The sequence below is a fragment of the Trichomycterus rosablanca genome, chromosome 8, assembly GCF_030014385.1.
Source record: "Trichomycterus rosablanca isolate fTriRos1 chromosome 8, fTriRos1.hap1, whole genome shotgun sequence".
Taxonomy (NCBI): domain Eukaryota; kingdom Metazoa; phylum Chordata; class Actinopteri; order Siluriformes; family Trichomycteridae; genus Trichomycterus; species Trichomycterus rosablanca.
The window spans coordinates 28,454,263-28,476,505 of record NC_085995.1 but is presented as its reverse complement, the minus strand read 5'-3'; the positions used below and the strand labels follow the sequence as shown (position 1 = coordinate 28,476,505).

The following is a 22,243-nucleotide window of genomic DNA, read 5'->3' as shown; positions in this document are numbered from 1 at the left end:
TGTCAGTTTGCTGAGGGCATGCTGCCAGTACTGGATTGAAAGGGACCAGTTAGCATAGCTCCAAGGAACAGTGCTACAATTCCAATGCTTGGCACATATACCAAGATATTTTTGGTTAAAGCTTTCAGGTACATGAGAGACAGCAGGATAAAAAAGAGAGAGAAGGTGAAAAAGACAAGAGCAAAAAAATGAAACCTAAGTAAGATCTGTCAACCTCATCTCACTCAAAACTGATAAAGATTGAAGCAGGTAATGAGGCTAGAGAACAGACAAGCCAAATCATTTCCTGTGAGCTTTACCCCTGAAAAAGCCACCCAAGACTAGATCACTAACCTGTACTACAGAAAATGAAATGTGGCAAATATGGAATCGTCTCCCCATCTTCTCCCCAACAGCCTCTGCTCTTTTGAAAAGGCTTCTCTAAACATTTTGAAGTGTTTATAGGGATTCAGATCCATTCAGCCAAAATAACATTTATGAGTAATGGTATTTTATATATGGTAGCTATATTATTATTAAAATGCAAATGCTTACAGGCTACTTTAGGACTGTACCACTTAAGGAGTATTTTAGCCCTTCCCCATGATAATTTATTGACTGTTTGTTTTGGTGCCACTGTGGCTGCCTGACTGGGTGAAGTTACCATGGCAATTTGAACCCTTGATCCATTAATATACGCATCTGATTGGTAGGTAAGTCCACCCCCCTCTCCCCCCTCCTTGTCCCTATCCCCCATGATCAAGATTCCACTTAGAAAAAAAGTGCCAACTTGTCACTGACAAGAGAAGTGTGAGGGACCAATAGAATTAAGGGAGAAGGATTTATTTACAGAAGATGAGTGTACCAAAGACAAGTGATATTTGGATGCATTTTCATGCAGTAAATCAATCGCAACCAAGATATCAGTACAAGTGACTTAAGTGACTCAAGTGAACCGGAACACATTACTGAGTGACTCAGATTAATCAGAGTCCAATAAATGAACCGAATTTACCACCACTAGTTGCAGCTAGATGTGCCGCATCGGAGGAAACTCGGCGCTTGCTCGGGGATTGAAACTCAGCTCTTGATCGCTATGTGTGAACTGTTCAATGACTCAATCCGAGCAGCTCGCCGATCGCTCGCAGACTAAAGGAAAATATCTAGCATGCTAAATATCTGGACCAGTCAGCGAAAAATCGTGTAGTGTGAAAGGCGTTGTGAGCAGGTTGCGAATGGCAGCGAGTGCTATTTCGAACTAGAGCCAATGAGAACGCAAGATACGGGGTGAGGGGAAACCCGGGGGAGGAGATGTAAAAACGTGAGACAGGGATTATAATATGGTTTCTATCAGAATACATCGGCACACACACAAGCTTTACAGTATTTGTGACCTTATCGTCCATGCCAAACCATAATACCCACGCTGCAATGCAAAAAATATTGATTAACCTCCAACCACTGATGTCAGTAACGCGTTACTTAGTAACGCGTTACTCTAATCTGACCACATTTTTCAGTAACGAGTAATCTAACGCGTTACTATTTCCAATCCAGTAATCAGATTGAAGTTACTTATCCAAGTTACTGTGCGTTACTATTTTTGTCATTTTCCTTAGTAAAAAGATATATTTTTGCTTTCTTCTTGCGTCTCGGGGAGTGACGTCTGTCCTATGCGACAATTAAGTCACGGGCTGCGTCCGGAATCGCATACTTACAGAGTACGTACTAGATTGGAGGAAGTATGCACTACTCGGCCGGTAAAGAAGTACATCTTACCAATGTCAAGTGATGACGTGGGGACGTGATGACGTAATATCACCATAGTTACAGACTCATTACAAACCCCACTCACCAAAATTTAGTTATTTATTAAGTTATTTATTTGTCTTTAAAAAAATTTATTTTATTTATCTTACTTACACTTGTGAACAGAGGACTCCGTTTTCCGCTATCTTTCTTGTTTCTTATTCCGCTTCAATTGCCTACACAGCTCCAGTTGCATTATGGGATACATTAGCATTATATAACTAATAAAGTAACTTGTAATCTAACTTAGTTACTTTTAAAATCAAGTAATCCATAAAGTAACTAAGTTACTTTTTAAAGAAGTAATCAGTAATCAGTAATCAGATTACTTTTTCAAGGTAACTATGCCATCACTGCCTCCAACTCACTACAGATGCTGCACATCAGCACACAAACAACTTTGATCGCTCGCTTATTGTTTTTGGACGTGGTATCATTAAACCCCTCGTCACTTCTTGAGTGTGTTTTCGTGACAAAACGTAGTTCGGGAGACCAGAGTCCTGATGGTAGATCATGCAGTGTGTGATCCTCTATCGCCGATCAGTCGTGTAGTGTGAAATCCACAACAACGTAAAAGACTCCAGATTGCAAGAGATCCAGTTGTGTAGTGTGAACTGTACAGCGAGCTGACAGCTCCGAAAGTCGTGTAGTGTGAACTTGGCATAAGATAGAGGTCAGGGCTCTAGAAGGGTATCAGAGTTACTTCACATAAAACTCATCAATCCATGTTGTGCACAGAGGCACAGTTTTGATGGGACAGGAACTCCAAACTGGTGCCATGAGATTAAAAGTACATCATTTATTTTACAGAATACATAGAGAAAACATAGACTAAACATGCCAAACTCTTTACAGATAGTGACTGGGAGTGAAGACCAAACTCAAGTCTTCAGAAGCCTGATACTGTACAGGACCCAAACTGCTGCTGAAGATCTGAAATAATAAAATGTATAGGTTTCTTTCTGACAGAAAAACATTTGTCTTCCTGACAAATCAAACATACACACCTTCCTCTGAACTCATTTTCCCGACATGCTTGAAATCTTTTGCATTCACTTTCTACTTATCGTTTTTTGGAGCCACCAGGTCAGGAATGGTAATGTAAATGTAACTTCATTATTGTTTTGAGTTCAAGGAAAGGAGATCGGGAGAGTTTTTGTGATAGTGGCACCCAGAGTTCAAACTAGAACTTTTCTTTTGAAAACCTGCTTGCAAGCAAGCCAACTTTCATTTTATTTCTGAAAGAAAAACATACTTGTGGGCTATTTCAAAAACGGTAATGGGCCACAAATGGCCTACGGACCTTAGTATGGACACCCCTGTCTTAGAAAATCTTTGGTAGGATTTATAGAAGGGAGTTGCAGCTCACAAACCAAAGAATATTAGTGAACTGGAGGCCATCGCCCATGAGATAGGCTAAGATTTCTCAGAAAGCTGCCAGAAGCTGGTGTCTGGCTATGCATCACATTCGCAAAGGGGGTCAGAACAGCAAAAATGTGATCTACTAAGTACTAAAGACACTTGTAATGAAGGGGTTGAATAATTCTTAAAATGCCATTTTTGTTGTATTTGAAAAGAATGCTTGTTATATTATATATACTACATATAAACTATATTATATATACTACAGGGGCAAGCCGTAGCCTAGTGGTTAAGGTACTGGACTGGTAATCGGAAGGTCACTGGTTCAAGCCCCACCACTGCCAGGTTGCTGCTGTTGGGCCCTTGAGCAAGGCCCTTAACCCTCAATTGCTCAGACTGTACACTGTAACTGTAATGTAAGTCGCTTTGGATAAAAGCGTCACCTAAATGCTGAAAATGTAAAATGTAAATATTAGTTGTGTTAAGCTATTGAAATAGTTTTTTGTTTGATTGGTGTACTTTAAACAGCTGAAAGTTTCTACATTTTACTAATAAACCCATTTTTTTGCAATGGGGGTTGAATATTTTTGATTGCAACTGTAACTACTTTGTCAGGGTTACAGTTGATCCACTATAACCCAGCAACACTAGTCAGAAGTCATGAATACATGCAGGACAGGATACTGATCCATTACAGGCCATTTACTTCTATATTTACTTACTAGTAAGACCAATGGATGGAGAGAGGGATCACCCAAAATGAACACCTTGCCTTCGGCCATGACCAACCCTGGAATGTCTGGAAAACCCAGAACCGCCTGCGAGTCGGCGAGGGATGCTGCAAGGCATCCCTGAAGAAATGGAACATAATAACAGCTGAGTCATGCATGTGCGGTGAACTCCAAATCATGGAACATCTCATGAGATGCAGTTCTGCTCCACAATGTATCGAAGAAGACCCGGCCGAATCAAATGCAGCCGCGCTCACCTGTATTAACTACTGGAAGGACATGATATAGATGACGACTGGACATAAGGAAGAAGAACTTACTAGTTTGTTTGTTTATTAGGATTTTAATGTCATGTTTTACACTCTGGTTACATTCATGACAGAAACGGTAGTTACTCATTACACAAGATTCATCAGTTTACAAGGTTATATCAAACACAGTCATGGACAATTTTGTATCTCCAATTCACCTCACTTGCATGTCTTTGGGAGGAAACCAGAGCACCCGGAGGAAACCCACATGGACACGGGGAGAACATGCAAACTCCACACAGAAAGAACCCGGACTGCCCCACCTGGGGATCGAACCCAGGACCTTCTTGCTGTGAGGCGACAGTGCTATCCAAACTTACTAGTAGAAGGCAATTTAAAGCAGCCAATACCCATTTTTAAATTTTTGGAAGGTGGAAGGCAACCTGGAAGACTGCTGATGTGTGACACATTCTCTACTAGTTGCTTTGTATGCTACATGGATACATTTTAGGGGGATAAACAGTGTTTCATCCCTCCAGCACAATTCCAGAAAGACGTGAAGCTGTTCTGGTGGCTTGTGGTAGCTCAGCACCTTACTAAAAAAAATCTGCCTGTATATTTAAAAAGCATAAAAACGAGGAAACTAAAATATCTAGAGAGGGAGTTGGCGGACAGAAGAATAGGAGATACAGGTGGTGATGACAGAGTAAATGAGAACAAAGAGAGAAATACAAAAGAAAAATAGGGGGAAGAGATGGGGTGATTACAAAATCAGAGTAGATAATGATAGGTGGTGTAAAAAATAGAGGAATAGAGGGTGGAGGTACAGGCTGACTATAGACAGAAAAAAAGAAAAGGGTGAGAAAAAATCTAAAGAGAGAGATGGAATATGAAGAGAATTTTATTTCATCCAAACAGTGGGGGAAGACACACCATAGATGCAACAAAGAAAAAAAGAAACTGAATAGCAATACAGAGAAAATAGTAAAACAGAGATACAAGGGTGTAAAAAGTCCTAAATCTCAAAAAGAGACCAAATTATAGAAGATTGGGAGAATTCTGTGAAGTGGTGGTGCTGTACAGCTTCGGAGGTGTATGTTCTAACCATGACGTATTTAAATACATAACATAAAAGAGCATAAATAAAGGGAGAGAGCAATACAGTGGTGGAATAATAAAAAGAAGGGGTTACAAAGACAGATAGGGGGGTCAATTGTTCAATGTCTGCCCAAAAAATCCACAAAGGATTGTGTGATATCTTACATCTAAAAAGTTCTAATCCATCTAAATAATAGTTTCTTTTTGTTTGTTTGAAGTTTGTTGATGTTGATGATGGTTCTTTAAGGTACCCTGGGTTCATTATTCAGCCTCCATTGCAAATTAGGTTTATTAGCAACATTTACAGTCATTCAGCTGTTTGCAGTTAAACCAATCAAACCAGAGCAATTTTAATAGCTCAACACAACTAATATAACAACTGGTTTCTCCAAATTCAACCCAAAATGCCACTTTTATTACTGCAGTCTCTATTCAACCCCTTCATGACAAGCGTCTTTAGTACTTAGTTGAGCACGCTTTTGCTGTTATGGACTGGTGCAACCTGGAACCTGATGGTTCCTGAGGAATCCTAGCCTATTCCTCACAGACAATGGCCTCCAGTTCATTAATATTCTTGGGTTTGTCTGCTGCAACCACCTTCATCCAATTCCACAAAAGATTTTATATAGAATTCAAGACAGGCGACTGTGACAACTACTCCAAAATTCTACAGGGCTTCTGCTGGAACCAAGCCTTGGTGGACTTGGTATGATTGGGATCTTTGTCCTGTTGGAAGTTTTAATGACACTTCAGCTGCCTTACAGAAGGTATAATGGTTTTTTCCTATGTTTTCCTGATACTTGAATCCATCTTGCCATTTACACACTGCAAGTTCCCAGTGCCAGAGGAAGCAAAGCATCCCAAGAGCGTCACAAGCCACCCCAATGCTTCACTGTTAGCAGGGTGTTATTTTTAGTGTATCTCATCCTCCTTCAGACATACTGCTGATCCATAGACTTAAAACATTCCAGTTTTGTTTCATCACTCCACATAACAGAATGCTAAAACTTCAGTGGATTATTTATATACAACCCCAAATCAGAAAAATGTTGGGACAACATAAAAAAAAAAACAAAAAAAAAAACACAGAGTTTCTTACATTTACTCTTACTTTTATTTCATTGTGAACCTGAGATATTTCATGTTTTGTCTGGTCAACTTTTCATTTGTTCATCCATCCCTGCATTTCAGGCACATTACAAAAAAAGTTGGGACAGTAAAGCATTTACCACAGCCCTAAATTGCCCCGTCCCAATTTTTTTTGGAATGTGTTGCCGGCCTGAAATGCAGGAATGGAGGTATATTAACAAATGAAATAAAGTTGAGCAGACAAAAAATGAAATATCTTGGTTTCAAACTGTCTGCAATCAAATAAAAGTCAAAGTAAATGTAAGGAACACTTCATTTTTATTTTATGTGCATTTTCCATACTGTCCCAGATTTTTCTGATTTGGGGTTGTAGTTTTGAGCATATTGGAATCAACTTTTCTTGTGCTTTTAGGTCAGTAGAGGTGTACGTCTTGGAATTCGGGCATGCTCCTGATGTGTCATACTGTGCAAACTGAAACCTCAGTGTCTGCTGCCACCAAATCTTGCTGCAGGTATTTTGCAGTCACTCAAGGATTTTTGAACAACAGCCTCCTCAGGAATCTAGTGGTAGCTTCCTTTGAGTGAGTGCTGGGTTTTTGTGCTGCCCTTCCAAGATGTTTTCCACATTGTGTTTAATGCTCCTGGGAAAAGCTCCAAAGAGGTGTAATAGAAAAAAATGGGAAATTTGATGATTTGATGAAACAAGTAGTGTGTGGCTAATAGTAGAATATATATATATATATATATATATATATATATATATATATATATATATATATACAGTGGGGTCAAAAAGTATTTAGTCAGCCACTGATTGTGCAGGTTCTCCTACTTAGAAAGATGAGAGAGGTCTGTAATTTTCATCATAGGTACACTTCAACTATGAGAGACAAAATGAGAAAAAAAAATCCAGGAAATCACATTGTAGAATTAAAGAATTTATTTGTAAATTATGGTGGAAAATAAGTATTTGGTCAATAACAAAAGTTCAACTCAATACTTTGTAACATAACCTTTGTTGGCAATGACAGAGGTCAAACGTTTCCTGTAAGTCTTCACCAGGTTTGCACACACTGTAGCTGGTATTTTGGCCCATTCCTCCATGCAGATCTCCTCTAGAGCAGTGATGTTTTGGGGCTGTCGCTGGGCAACACAGACTCCACAAATTTTCTATGGGGTTGAGGTCTGGAGACTGGCTAGGCCACTCCAGGACCTTGAAATGCTTTTTACGGAGCCACTCCTTCGTTGCCCGAGCGTGTGTTTGGGATCATTGTCATGCTGGAAGACCCAGCCACGTTCCATCTTCAATGCTCTCACTGATGGAAGGAGGTTTTGGCTTAAAATCTCACGATACATGGCCCCGTTCATTCTTCCCTTAACACGGATCAGTCGCCCTGTCCCCTTTGCAGAAAAACAGCCCCAAAGCATGATGTTTCCACCCCCATGCTTCACAGTAGGTATGGTGTTCTTGGGTTTTTCTTCGTCCTCCAAACACGACGAGTTGAGTTTTTACCAAAAAGTTCCATTTTGGTTTCATCTGACCACATGATATTCTCCCAATCCTCTTCTGGATCATCCATATGCTCTCTGGCAAACTTCAGACGGGCCTGGACATGTACTGGCTTAAACAGGGGGACACGCCTGGCACTGCAGGATTTGAGTCCCTCTCGGCGTAGTGTGTATACTGATGGTAGCCTTTGCTACTTTGGTCCCAGCTCTCTGCAGGTCATTCATCAGGTCCCTCCGTGTAGTTCTGGGATTTTTGCTCACCGTTCTCATGATCATTTTGACCCCACGGGATGAGATCTTGACCCCAAGGGAGATTATCAATGGTCTTGTATGTCTTCCATTTTCTTACAATTGTTCCCACAGTTGATTTATTCACACCAACCTGCTTGCCTATTGTAGATTCACTCTTCCCAGCCTGGTGCAGGTCTACAATTTTCTTCCTGGTGTCCTTCGACAGCTCTTTGGTCTTGGCCATGGTTGAGTTTGGAGTCTGACTGTTTGAGGCTGTGGACAGGTGTCTTTTATACAGATAACGAGGTCAAACAGGTGCCATTAATACAGGTAACAAGTGGAGGACAGAAGAGCTTCTTAAAGAATAAGTTACAGGTCTGTGAGAGCCAGAAATCTTGCTTGTTTGTTATTGACCAAATACTTATTTTCCACCATAATTTACAAATAAATTCTTTAAAAATCCTACAATGTGATTTCCTGGATTTTTTTTTTCTCCTTTTGTCTCTCATAGTTGAAGTGTACCTATGATGAAAATTACAGACCTCTCTCATCTTTCTAAGTAGGAGAACCTGCACAATCAGTGGCTGACTAAATACTTTTTGACCCCACTGTATATATAGAATAGACAGATAGATATGAAAATTATATGAAAGACAGATATGAAAAAAATATTAAGGAAAAAGAATACAATTTGATTGAACACAGATTGGATATTGGAAAGAAAGGAAGACAGAATAAATCATAAAAATTAGCTTAAAAATTAGAAAGACAAGGGAAATATAGGAAAAAGAAAGAAAAAAAAGAAAGCAGGCCGCTCAGGTGGCACAGCGGTAAAACACGCTAGCACACCAGAGCTGGGATTTCGAATACATCATATAGAATCTTAGCTCTGCCATTCGGCTGGGCTGGGTGTCTGCATTAACAACAATTGGCTGTTGTTCATAGTGTACGACAAGCCGGATAGGGACTCCTCATAACTGAGCGAATTACAACCTCTGCTGGCTGGTTGATGGCGTCTGCACATAGTTGAGGAATAATGCTGATCAGGGTGTGGCTCTCCGTGCACAAAGCTGATCGGCATATAAACTGGCCTCGTGCAGCTGAAAAGATGCAGTCGGCTACTGCGCACGTGTCGGAGGGGGTGTGTGACAGTCTCGCTCTCCTTATTTGGGGTGGGGATCAGCTCCAGTAGAGAGGGAGCATAACGCAGTTGGGTATAAAATTGGAAGCAAGAAAAAGGGAGAAAATGCATAAAAAAGCAGTGTAAAAAGTGGATGACAGATATGAAAATAGAGATACTGTAGAATTGTGGGAAATAAAGAAAAAATTGGAAAGAAGAGAAGTTGAAGACACAATAGAAAGTGAGACAGAGAAGGGAGGGAATATAAAGAATCAAAGAGGGGATAAAACTAGGTGGAATAAAAATAATGAAACAATGAAGAGGGAATAGGCATGAGACAGCATATAGAAGGAAATGTAAAGAGAAAGAGAAAAACAAAGAGAATATTCAGATAACCAAAAGACATTGTATGAGAAATACAGAATAACAGTATGAGAAAGAGAAATACAGAATACTGAAACAGACAGAACAGAGAGGCATAGACAGATAAACACAGACAGACAGAGAAGGATACAGATAAGTGAGGGGGTGATGGTGGGAGGTGGTGAGAGAGACTGACTGGAGGGGGTCAGCATTTCCATGTCTGCACAAAAAATCCCAAAAGATTTTTGAAGATTTGGAATCCAACAGAAAAGGGATTAATTAAAAAGAGGAAAAGTGCATATAGTGTTGGTGCTGTACAGCTTTATGTTATTGGGATTGTTCCTCTGCTCATTACTGAAAACCCCAAAATTAGAGTATTACACTTACTGAATTACACTTACTGTACATGGTGTGCATCTTAACTCTGGTAAAGGAGCAATCCAGTAGGTAGATTGGCTACTTTTATTGCCTGTAGGTTTGACTATGTAACTGAATTAAATGTGTGTGTGTGTGTGTATGTGGGGGGGGGGGGTGATCTGTGTATCTAAACTGGTCTAAAAGGTAAAAGAATAAATTTGGAAATAGAAGAACAAATAGAAATACGAAGAAAAAGAGAATGCAGAATGCTAGCAGAACAGAGAGACAGATGGGGAGAGAGGTGGAGGACAGAAAGAGAATTGGGAAAAGGAATTGGGACATGGAATAGAGCAAGAGACACACAGAGAATAGAAAGGGAGGTAGACTGTTGGTGGAAATGAATGAATTGAAAACAGGGAACCAAAAGGGGAATAGAGAGAGAGAGAGGGAGACAGAGAGAGAGAGAGAGAGAGAGAGAGAGAGAGAGAGAGTTAGGAAAAAGGGGCTTGACTGAGACGGGAAGTAAAATACAGAAAGAATAAATAGAGAAATAATATGGAAAAAGGATGTGTACAGTAAGAGTAAGAAAGAAATACACAGTAGTTTGGAAAAGAGAAGAAGATAGGGAGACAGATGTTGGTGAGGGAGTGGTGATGGAAAAAGATTACTGATGTATAGATAGATGGATGAATAGAAAGATGGATGGATGGATAGATGGATGGATGAATGGACAGATAGATAAATAGAAAGATGGATGGATGGAAAGATAGATGGATGAATGGACAGATACATAAACAAAAAGATGAATGGATAGATAAATAGAAAAATGGATGGATGGATAGATGGATGGATAGAAAGATGGATGGATGGAAAGATAGATAGATAGATGAATGGACAGATAGATACATAGAAAAATGGATGGATGGATAGATGGATGGATAGAAAGATAGATGGATGGATGGACAGATAGATAAATAGAAAGATGGATGGCTGGCTAGATGGATGGATGGCAAGATAGATGGATGAATGGACAGATAGATAAATAGAAAGATGGATGGGTAGATAAATAGAAAGATGGATGGATGGATAGAAAGATAGATGGATGGATGGACAGAGAGATAAATAGAAAGATGAATGGATGGATGGAAGGAAAGATGGATGGATGGCTAGATGGATCGATGGAAAGATAGATGGATCGATGGAAAGATAGATAAATAGAAAGATGGATGGATAGGAAGATAGATGGATGGATGGATGGACAGATAGATAAATAGAAAGATAGATGGATGGATGGATAGAAAGATAGATGGATGGATGGATAGAAAGATAGATGGATGGATGGACAGATAGATAAATAGAAAGATGGATGGATAGAAAGATAGATGGATGGATAGAAAGATAGATGGATGGATGGATAGAAAGATAGATGGATGGATGGACAGATAGATGGATGGATGGATAGAAAGATAGATGGATGGATGGATAGAAAGATAGATGGATGGATAGAAAGATAGATGGACGGACGGACAGACAGACGGACGGACAGACAGACAGACACCCAGACAGACAGACAGACAGACAGACAGATAGATTCTTATGGACTTTGGTAAGTTTCCTTTCAGCCCAAACATGCCAGTTGATACATTATCTATGTAAATGGAATGTAATAACTGAAAGTTAAATGCCCTTCAGTTGACTGGTGCTCTACCCAGTATTTGTTTCTGCCCATGGTTTCCACATTACAGAGTCACATTACAGATTAATAATTAGGAAACCAATCAGGAGAAGGTACAAAGAAATAGACAGATAAGAGGTAGAAACGCAGAATGACATATTTAAAATATGAAATATAGGATATACAATGGACCAAGATGCAAGGATAAAGAGAAAGAAATAGAAAAAATAAAAAAATGGAAAGAAGTGGTTGCAAGGGGTCAGTGTTTATATGTCTGCACGGAAAATTCCAAAAAGATTATCTATTATTAACTATTATAACTAAAAAAGGACAAATTTGCAGTAGATATATAGAGGATCCAGCAAAGCTCAGTCATGGCTCACCATCTTGTGCCAAACTTTGTAAGAATTGTCAATCAAATTAAAAAGAACCCTTTAATGCTTAGACATGTGCAGTTCTTTGTAAGTTTTTTTGTGACCTGGATGAGTCGTCGATGCATTTTGGGAAAACTTTGGTTGGCCGGCCACTCCTGGAAAGATTCACCACTGTTTCAAGTTTTCTTCCTTTGTGGATAATAGCCCTCACTGTGGTTCGCTTGAGTCGCAGAGCCCTAGAAATTGCTTTGAAACTTTTTCCAGGCTTTTAAATTTCAGTATTTAGCTGGATTGTATTTAAATATTTTCAAAACGTGGCATCATGTCATACCTTTTGAGAGGTTCTACCACAGTCTAATAGTGTGTTGTGAGTTGTAGTTACTGCAGATTCCAATCACATCTAACAGTCCAGCAGAAACAGCATTGTTGTCATGGCAGCCTCAAATCTACAATCTTCAGCCTCAGGTGGTTGAAAAGGTTTACATCAGAACCTCCTTGGGGTTAAAAACAGAAGGTGTAATTAAAATACAATATAACCTAATGTAATAAGTAAGCTATCATTAAATGATGAAAATCAAGTCAATTGTGTAGAATGTAGCATAAGACTCTGGCATTTTTTATTATTACAGCCTAACTAATATGGAGAACTAGAAGGTTCCACAGCCATGAGGGCACTCTTAAGACAACAAACCTGGGTGATCAAATGTGAGAGGCAGAATAACAGCAACTCAACATGATCACTACAAATCTTTATGATCGTAAATCCCCCAAGATCTGTGTTTTTGCCTAAAGATGGGATGAACAGCCCTAGTTCTTGAGAAAGAATGAGAAACATTGGAGAAAAAATTTTAATATAATTAAAGATCAAATATAATAGAAGTATCATATTCAGGACAAAAAGTACAAGGTGAGGCAATATACAGAGAGAAATAAACAGAAAATAGTGTGTGAGGGAATTGCAGAGTTGTGGGTGATGGAGGAAGAAGGTTACAGAGACAGACTGAAGGAGGGTAGTGTCTGCATGGAAAAATCCCCAAAGGTCCTCAAATCTTTTATGTTTTCTTACTCTTCTATGAGTAGGTGGATTGGCTAAGCTAATTGCACCAATGTGTAAATGAGTGAGTTTGTGCTGCCCTATGATTTAATGTCTCTGCTTATGGTTTATGTACGGCTTATTCCCAGTGTTTAAAAAAAAAGAACAATAAAGATAAACAACAAAAATAGAAATTGTATTATCCAGTATTGAGGTAGGAATGAAAGAAGAGGCCTTGGGCAGGAGCCCTGATACTGAAAATGCCATGCCGGTATCATCTTATAATGTATTACATTTAAGACAACAGAGAAAGAAAAGTAACCAAATCAAACTGTTTGTACAAGCACATATATTTCTTCTACTGCCTGTTTGGCCTGTAACATCTTTTTGCTATACTTTCAGCAATGCCAAAGAGATGGGACTCAGACGAGATAAATGTTGTCAAGAAACATCTCTGGCGTCCAAAGAAAACACCTAGTAACTGTGATCCAGACCAAATTAAGTAAATCCAGATTTTCTATACACAGCTGGGATAAGTGCTACAATGTCTATCATTATTTTAAATACAAATATCTACTTGGTGAAAAATGTTTTTTAAGAATACACAGAATTTTTTTTTTTTTGATAGTTACTATGTTTTTCCGTTGGTTTTATTTTCCATGACAATTTGTAAACCAAAAGAAAAAGCTAGTAGGTTTTCACAAACTTTGTTGTTTTACTATATATTTGGTGTAATTTTTCCATACAAGACAAACTCTATACAGACGATATTAATTGCAAGCCCTATGATATCAAAGATACACATTTTGAATATTTTCTGCATAATATAACCATCACCATTTACAGTAAATTACCCTCAAAACACAATAACTGGCCAAATTTAAAAGTATATACAAAACATAAAGTCATTAATAAAATTACTGGTCAGCCGCTCAGGTGGCGCAGTGGTAAAGTACGCTAGCTCACCAGAGTTGGGGTTTCGAATACATCGTATCGAACCTCAGCTCTGCCTCTCCGACTAGACTGGGCGGCAGTATGAACAATGATTGGCTGTTGTTCATAGGGGTAAAAAGTCGGATCATAGGTCCTCATAACTGGTGCAACTGTGGCCCCTGCTGGCTGACTGATGGCGCCTGCACAGGGCTGAGGAATAATGCTGATGGGGTGTCGCCCTCCGTGCACAGTGCCTGTCAAGTATCTGAACTCGACTCGTGCGGGTGAAAAATGCACTATCTGTACTGACTGTGCATACCGGAGGGGGCGCATGTCAGTTGAGAGGCGTCCTCAGTCAGCGGTGAAGGGTCAAATCAGTATAGAGGACGCATTCAGGGTAATTGGACACAACTAGACTGGGGGATAAAAATTGTGTGTGGGGGGGATATAAATAAATAAAAAACATTTTTAATTACTGGTCCAAATAACATTTAATTCCTCAGTAAGATCTTCAACACTGTCATTTATTTTCATGTCCAAGAAAAACTTCCTTTTTACACCAGTTACATGGTCCATTACTCTAAGAATACCCTCCTTTTTCTTTTGTGGGATTCCTTGAGGTTGTTGATGTTTTGCAGGAATTATTTTCACATCAAATCTTTGTTTGAGGAAGTCTATTTCCTCATAATCTTCATCATCAAAGTGTTTCTTCATGAACAGCTTTCGGCACCCCAGCTTGTGTCACATGACTCAATGGTGATCCCTGATTGGCCTAAAATGGTTTTTTTTAATGATTGGTTTTTCTATTGTTTTTCTGACTAGTTGGATGTAGTTACTATATATTTCCTTTGTAAAATAGACACTTCAAGAGAACATTATGCAACTATTACATGTTAAATAGATGGGAAAGGGTCTAAACTCAAATACTAGGTTTTGCCATTGGAGGCAAGATCTTATGAAATACATCAGTGTTTACTAAGTACCTGTTAAGAAAGACTGTCTTATGTGTCTGCAAGCTGAGCCCCATGCCCTTCAGAACTGAACATGGAAGACAGAAAAAAGAAATTTTATGTAAAGAACTGACAGTATTAACAGCATTAAAAAGAACAAGCTGTCAGTGCTAATGTATGTTAAATGAATAAATAAAGCACCCTTCCCAATACCCAAATGTCTTCTGCATGTGTTTACATTTACATTTACATTTTCGGCATTTAGCAGACGCTGTTATCCAGAGCGACTTACAGAAGTGCTTCTATAGTGAACATTACCTTACTCTAGTTTAAGTGGACAACAGTCAAAGAATACAAATCTGCCGAAACCCTGTTGGAATTAGTTTTTTTTACCAAGGTTTATCAGCAGACAGGTTGCTGGGCATTAGAACCATCGCTAGGCTTCATCGCTGCAATCCATTGAAAGTCTTTCCTCAATCTGAGCTTGAACCAAACTTTGGATGTCCTTGAATGTCCCAGTGGCCCAGTGGTAGCATCACTCACAGTTTAGCACACTGTTGGATGGGGTTGCTTCAGGGCCGGCGCTAGGGGGGGGGCTGAGGGGGGCATTGCCCCCTCAAATTGTGTCTTTGCCCCCCCCCAAGCACAATGCAAGCAACGGCTATTTTTAAAATTATCTCTGAACCAATCACAAAAATGCATTTTGTTTTACAGTGTGAAGATATTTCCTTGCTTATTCCTGATTGGCTCTTTGAGTCATATAAAAATCGGCAGACTGCCCCAAACAGTTCAGTTCGGCAGTATATGTTCTGTTAGTGTGAGCGAGAGGCAGGTATACTGGTAAACACTTTTTTTTTACAGAATTAGTATTCTTTTGTTTTCTTTATATTTTAATTTCCCAATAATATAAATATTCTCACTCATTCCTATTTCCACGTTTGAATATTCTCAGTCTGTGTGTAGGTACATTTGTCAGCTTTGACTTAAATTTGTATTAAAGCCTTTCAAGAAATAGAGTTGTTCTATTAGTAATGGCAATTTAATTAAGGGGGCGTATTAAAATGAAATACAATTAGATAATCTTTTTTCCCCATTTACATAATCAACATGTATTTTTCATCATTGGGTTTTAAGTTTAAGTTCGAAAACATGCATTTTTATTTCTTTACCTCATACATCACTTTAAGCCAGTATCAATAGCTTGGCTGTCATCATTCATGCACAAATCAAGCCTTGAATATATTTCTGGCTTCAAAAACATGACTATCAACATGCCCCCTCATTAGGTTTTACTGCCCCCCCCCCAAGCAAAGCAGTCCAGAACCGGGGCTGGGTTGCTTGTATGATGTTAAAATACAGTATTCAGGATTTAGCCCAGAGAAACACAGATGCCTTAAAAGGAATTCTGTCTCATTAAAAAATGAATTCAATTTCAGTAGTGCTCAAAGTATTTCAGTATTTTCAAAATTGTGGGATATTTTAAAAGGCAACCAGAATAATTAAACAGAAATATTATATTTGATCTAAATGCAGCATTTTATTAATGAACAAGATTTTAGCCATTTTATGTCAAATATGATTTTTGATCTTCATTTTATTCAGTTTCTTTCAAGGATTTCCTGTGACTGTGATATTTTTTATTTAAAGAACAAAATTATCATAACACTCATATTCCCATTAAGCAAAATAAGTTAACACAACAAGGCTTTATTTATATATTCATGTTTTTAACAGTTTTACTCATTATTAAATTTAGTAAGACAGCATCCTAAAATTTCTACACACACAATATTCCACAATCTAAAAACAATTAATAAGAGCTTAGTCTTGAGTATATTAGTGTAAAAAAAAATCATGGTTAAGGCTCCAGGACTCCCAACAAGCCACAGTGAGAGCTATTATCTCCTAATTGAGAAATCTTGAAACGATTAAACTACCCAGAATTGGTCGGTCTGATATTTTTTTTTCTAATTGCTCAGTTCAAATCTATTACATATTGGAAAAAAAAAATTATCTGTAGAACATCTCTAGCTTCAGTTTAGGTCAGCATTCAAAAACCCACAATGCAAAAGAAGTCATGTATAAATAGAACAGGGAAGCAAGGAGGAAACTACTGCTAACCATAAAAACAAGTGTTTGTCTGATATGATTGAGTCTAATCAAAATTGAAACATTTTTTTAAAAGTGGCTTTTATTATGTTTGACAAAAAGCAAGCAGTATAACTCCATTTCCCAAAAATCCTGACTGGCTAAGTCACCCATGTCTGCTGGACTCTTCTTCTTGAACAAGAAGGATGTTTTTCACTCTTGTATAGACTACCAAGTCCTGAATCAGATCACAAACTTTCACTACTATCCGCTCTTGGTGTCAGCCACACTGTCCGAAATCGACATGAATAGTGCTCACAACCTTATACACATCCGAAAAGGAGATGAGAATTCTGTCTTCTCCACAACTACTAGACACTATGAATATCTGGTCATGCCCTACGGTCTAGACAATGCCCCAGCTATGTTCAAGTGCTTTATTCATGAAGTCCTCCATAACCTGCTACAAAGGTTTATCATGGTTTACACCTTAATATCTTGGTGTATTCCAACGACCCAGAGGAGCATGTGTACCACATGTCCAAGGCACAGAATGAATGCAGTCAAAGCAGAAAAGTGCCAATTTTACATGTAATCCATCTCCTTCTGGGGGTACATCCTTTCCCTGGACAGTGAATACATGGAGGAGAGAAAGGTGCAGACAGTGCAAGACTGATACCAACCTAGAACCCTTCAAGTGCTTCAAAGATGCCTTGGCCTCGCCAAACTATACAAAATATTTATCTGAAGCTTTATTGTCATTGCTGCACCTATCACTTCCCATCTTAAAGGCTCGTTACACTGATTCACCTGGTCATCTGCCACTTACAAAGTGCTCTGAAACATTATTTTACTTCTGCACCTGTCCTCCATATTCAGACCCAGCACTTGTGTTTGTTGTATCGATGGATGCTTCAGAGCTTAAGGTCAGGCCGTATTATCTCAAAGACCAAAAAAATCTAGAGAAACTTAACCCAATACTTCTGATGTGGGTAATCAGGAACTACTAGCAGAGAAATTGGCTCTCAAGGATTTTTACCTCTGGCTGGAAGGGGCTCTTCATCCATTCTCTGTGTATACGAACCACAAGAAACTGGAGTTTCCTTGCTAAATCATGTGGGCTCTTCTTTACCAGTTTCCAATCCATAATCTATTTAAGTCCAGTTCCAAAAATGGCAAAGCAGAAGCTGTAACCCAGACCCTGAGTCCTCTCATCCTATTATTCAGCCCAAATGCTTGGTTACTCCAATTCTCTGGAACATCAGTGAGGAAATCCAGTAAGCAGAGGGAGGTGACCCCAGATCTTATGATATTAACTCTGAAAAGGTGTGCATTCCACAGCTTCCCTGAAATAAGCTCATCTCTTAGGATCAATTCCTTAACCACAGGTCACCTATGGTAACCAAGACCTGTCAACTTCTATTCTCCGATACTCCTATTGGTAGCCCAATCATCTTGTTCTGTTTGTGCTCTAGCAAATGGCTCATGGCTGGTTTACTGAAGCTTCTTCCGATTACCCAAAGGCCATAGACACATTTTTCGGTATATTTTATTATGGACCTCTAAGCCTCAAAAGATTTGTCAGGTCCCTCTTCCTCCCTACTGCCTACCACACTACAGAAAGCCTCTCCCAACACGTTTTCCACTGCTGTGTGTATATAAATTTGCACATGTGCAGCTGGAGTGGACTAGAAATGCTGATAATCACCACGGACGGAGAAGCATCAGAATACCAGCCTGGGCAGAGAGTATGGTTATCTACTAAAAGCTTACCTCCCAGACTTTCGTCCAGGAAACTGTCACCATGGTTCATTGGCCTGTTCAAGACCCTGCAACGCATTAATAAGGTGTTACTTACTATTGCCCTCTCACTTGTGTCCTCTTTATTCCAAGTCTCTCTCGCTCTCTTTAAACCCATAGTTCCTGGACCCCATTGTCACCTTTGACATCCCTCCACCTAGCTTCATATCAGAGCTCTTCTAGACTCCTGCATAAGAGGAAAAACTCTTCAATATTTAGTAAGCTGGGATGGAATACAGTCTAGAGGTGTGCTCGTGGATCCTGGCCAAGCATGTCCTAGACCCCCTGAAGACAGATTTCCATTGTCACTGAACCTGAACGCCTGTCACCCAGATCCAGAAGGAGACCACGCATGCAGACTTTAGTCACCCCAGCAATTTGTTTCATTCCTGGCTTTGCAATTACAGTGCTCCAGCTCCAGGTATTGGTACCTGATGCTTATCAATTGATTGATCTAAACTGCTTCACTGTTTTAGCTTATTTACTTTTTGCACAGAATTTAGATTCCATGCTTTGTTATTCCTGGCATATTTAGATGTTATTCCTTGTTATGTGGTTGTTTTATTTATTTCTAGTTAAAGTTGTAGTTTAACAGTTAATTTAGCCTTTAGCTTAGCAATTACTTTAGTTTGTAATGTAAACCTATTTAGCATTACCTCTACATTAGCTTTAGCACTTGTCACTAGCATAGCACCTAGCATCACTAGCATTTTTTTTAATTTTTTTTTATGCATTTTCTCCCTCTTTTCTCCCCCTTTAGCGTGTCCAATTGCCCAATTTGCATCATGTCTCCTCTCTGCCTCTGCCGATCCCTGCCCTGACCGAGGAGATCGAAGCTAACCCACATCCCCTCCGACACGTGAGCAGCAAGCCGTATGCATCTAGTCACCCACACATTGACGAGTGTTGCGCCACCTAGTGTTGCGTGCGGAGAGACATACCCTAAGAGCACTCCTTCCTCATCTCCGTGTATGCGCCTCTAATCAGCCAGCAGAGGTCGTAACTGCACCATTCTGACAGAGAGAGACCCACTTCTGACCTTAGTCCCGCCCATCTGAACAACAGGCCTATCGTTGTTCATATAGCCGCTCAGCCTCGGCCGGTAAGTGTGTTTTTACTGCTGCGCCACCTGAGCGGCATGCATCACTAGTAGGGATGTCCCGATCACGTTTTTTTGTTCCCGATACCGATCCCGATCATTAATTTTGATCCCGATCCGATACCGAGTCTCAAACCGATACTTTATTTTCTAGATATTGTCTAGATAAGAACCAGATAATACTGTTCACACAGTGCACACTTCAAGTACATTACAGTTATTCAAATTAATCCAATGTACATGTTTAACAACTGAATAGCTCTGCAGTGCTGTAGGGAAAAAATTGTCTGCATCCAAGCTATTGCTTAATGTTCTTTTATTTTTACAAAATAAAAGTAAACAAACTTAGTGCAGCATTGTAGTAGTAACACTAGAACACTCCAAATGAGTGAGATAATTACAGTTTCACTTTGAACTTTACATTCAAAGAACATAATTCTGTTTAATGCAGTGATACACTAAAAATGAACAGAAATCTCCACTCAGACGTGGTGTAGCAGCTTAACTTGAATATAAAAAAACAAATAAGTTACTTAACAGCATTACAGTAAAACCTGAATACCAAAATAAAATGGAAAGTCACTCTTTTGTTATAAAGGAAAGCCAGTTCTTAAAGTGCTTGTATTGTGACAGTGGTTTGATGGATGTTTCTACGTGAAGTGAGTGTGTTTCGACCATTTGGGGCTTTCATAGTGCATGGAATAGCGTGCTTGGCTCTAGCTGTCCGCTATTCGGAACGGAAGAAGTTATTAAAGTGTTTTGCTCCCGACAATTTGTGAATAAAGCGTGTATTTATTTCTTTATTAAGCGAGTGCATCACTACGACGCTCGGTTACATAACTAAGCCAATCAGAGTGTTTGATACTGAGATGTCGTTCAGTCTTGTAACACGTAAACTCGTAAAAGCTGTATGTTATGGTCATGAAGTTTTCATACTGGGATTAAAAGTTATTGTTTTGTAAACCGGTGTGATCCTTGACTCCCACACCATATAAACAGTAAAATTCTACAGTAATGAACGCAGCTCTGCTCCTGCCGCCTCGTGAAACGCTCGCATTGCAGACATTACACTTCACTGTTGGACTTGAAACAAAACGCTAAACGCTGACGTAAAACAAAATATCGGGACTACGATTGGCATTAGTAAAGCCGATACCGATCAGTTGAAAAATGCCTTGATCGGCCCTGATTCCGATCTTTGAGATCGGATCGGGACATCCCTAATCACTAGCATTAACACTGTTATTGGCATTAGCATTTCTATTTACATTGTTCACTGTATGTGTTTTAACAATGGATCTCCCTCCAGAATAAGCTGACAGAAAGCCTAAGTAGACATTTTGGTGAGAGGAAATGGCTTCCCTAACCATCAGCACCATCTACGTATGCACACAGAACTGATGGAAGCTGTACTGACCGGCAATTACGGTACTAAAGCCAAAAGCGTTATTTTTAAAGAAGACAACAATGGCAGTGAGGGTCGTGGTTTCAAAACTCTGTTTCTGCTGCAAATGGCCAGGACATTCGATAGTGCACCGCACAGAAAGGAAGCGCCAACCAGGGGGTGTAAAGAGGAGGATGCCCATCTGCATGACATTTTTGTGCTTTTGGAATTGGCTGGGAAATACCAAACAGCTGAGCGTTCCCTAAAAGCTCGATGACACTGGATTACCATCAGCCTGATTCAGCCCAACATCATCCCGCATTGCTGCCATTGGAAAACGACCACAGAAAAAGTGTACACAGTGAAAGCAGAAGCTCACCCTGGAACTTGGCAGAAAAACAGCCACTGTTTTATGGCAAAGATCAAAACGGCAACATTAAAAAAACCAAAGAGTTCTAAAGAAGCGAAACTGTTGTGCTTAGACAGCCAAGGGCGAACTGATCACTTGCAGCACCACGTCTCTCCAGATGCACCAGCACAGCAGCCAGGGCTTGGTTAAGCAACAAGAGCAGCAGATACTGGTGATGACGCCACCAAGACGAGCCTCTAATTAAAAGCCACAAAAGAGCTGTTTGCAGTGTGGTTTTTACAGACAAATAGTCAAAGCTACAATATGTTTTAGTGTACTGTTTGTGTATTCTGTTCTTATTTTCTTCTACAAACAGCATTTAATAATGCTGAGACATGCATAGACACTTTGGGTGTCTAGACACCCAAAACAAACACTTCTTACAATTATTTATAAAAAAAAAATATGTATCCAGTTGATACAACCCCAAATCAGAAAAAGTTGGGACAGCATGGAAAATGCAAAAAACATTTACTTTTATTTGATTGCAGACAGGATGAACCTGAGATATTTCATGTTTTGTCTGCTCAACTTCATTTCATTTAATAATAAAAATCTATTCTTGCATTTCAGGCCTGCAACACATTCCAAAAAAAGTT

The 22,243-nt window shown here is 39.4% G+C and overlaps 1 long non-coding RNA gene across 2 annotated transcripts in view; it reads right to left on the bottom strand.

Annotated features, from left to right (window-relative positions):
- Positions 1-2,590: 2,590 nt before the first annotated feature.
- Positions 2,591-22,243, bottom strand: part of LOC134319464 (uncharacterized) — a 28,817-nt gene continuing 9,164 nt past the window's right edge. The window contains exons 2-4 of one of the 2 annotated variants that reach the window (XR_010013512.1): positions 14,898-14,952; positions 12,280-12,442; positions 2,591-2,721 (exon numbers count right to left, since the gene is read on the bottom strand). This is a non-coding gene — a long non-coding RNA (uncharacterized LOC134319464). The remainder of the gene's footprint in view (positions 2,722-12,279; positions 12,443-14,897; positions 14,953-22,243) is intronic. The other variant, XR_010013513.1, reaches the window with a different exon arrangement.